Source organism: Zalophus californianus, chromosome 2 (genome assembly GCF_009762305.2).
Source record: "Zalophus californianus isolate mZalCal1 chromosome 2, mZalCal1.pri.v2, whole genome shotgun sequence".
Classification (NCBI taxonomy): domain Eukaryota; kingdom Metazoa; phylum Chordata; class Mammalia; order Carnivora; family Otariidae; genus Zalophus; species Zalophus californianus.
In genome coordinates this window covers 201,417,624-201,418,439 of record NC_045596.1, presented here as the reverse complement: position 1 = coordinate 201,418,439, position 816 = coordinate 201,417,624, and the positions used below count along the sequence as shown (strand labels likewise).

At 46.8% G+C, this 816-nt stretch overlaps 1 pseudogene; it reads right to left on the bottom strand.

Moving 5' to 3' along the window:
• Positions 1-462: 462 nt before the first annotated feature.
• LOC113925997 lies at positions 463-550 on the bottom strand (annotated as a pseudogene).
• Between the last annotated feature and the right edge of the window lie 266 nt (positions 551-816).

The window sequence follows — 816 nt, the reverse complement described above, 5'->3', positions numbered from 1 at the left end:
GGAAGTGAAGGAAAGGTTACATAAGAAGATGAATCCTTTTCTCCCACTCAGGGATGTAAAATGCAGTTTTAAAGCATGAATATAAGCCTTAAATTCATCAGAATATGGCATATGCATCCTTACACTTACCTATGGCCCTAAAAAACAAAAGCAGATATAAGGAAAGAGAATACAAATTGGAAGTTAAGCAGGACCACGGCCCCCAGCGATGATGAATGGTGGTGCTGACTTCGGATATAATACTAGAGACGTGGCAATCGTGAGATCAGGTGTCCCCGCGAGACCTAAGATGCAATAAATACCACAAGGCACACGAAAGGTCTTTGTGAATCACACAGCACACAGGTCCTAGCCTACACAATGCATAGGGCCAATATCACCACGTTCCCCCAAACCTGTGAAATGAACTCCGTCTTTACACTCAGTTGAGCATGTTTGTAAAATGTAGGTGAAGTATAAACCGTCACCGACAACGGGACTGCAAACTAACGTTTGCACCTTCACAAACTTTATCACAAACTATAGAAATGATCCCTGAAAGTATAGTCTTTACAAACTTGATCACTATCACGTCAAGCCCCACTAAGCCTTTGGCTTGTATTCACGCGCACTAGCATGGAGATTTCCAGATCAAGAATTCCGTTTGCGGGGAAGCAGGCTTCCGGTCCTTACCGGCTACGTCACTGGTCACGCACCTGTGTTCTTCTTAATCAGCGCGGCCCGGAGACACCTCGGGGCCACTGCCCCTCCCGCATCAAAGGCGTGGTGTGAGTGCTGGGTTTCCGGCCTTTGAGGCACGTCAGACACAGCGGGACA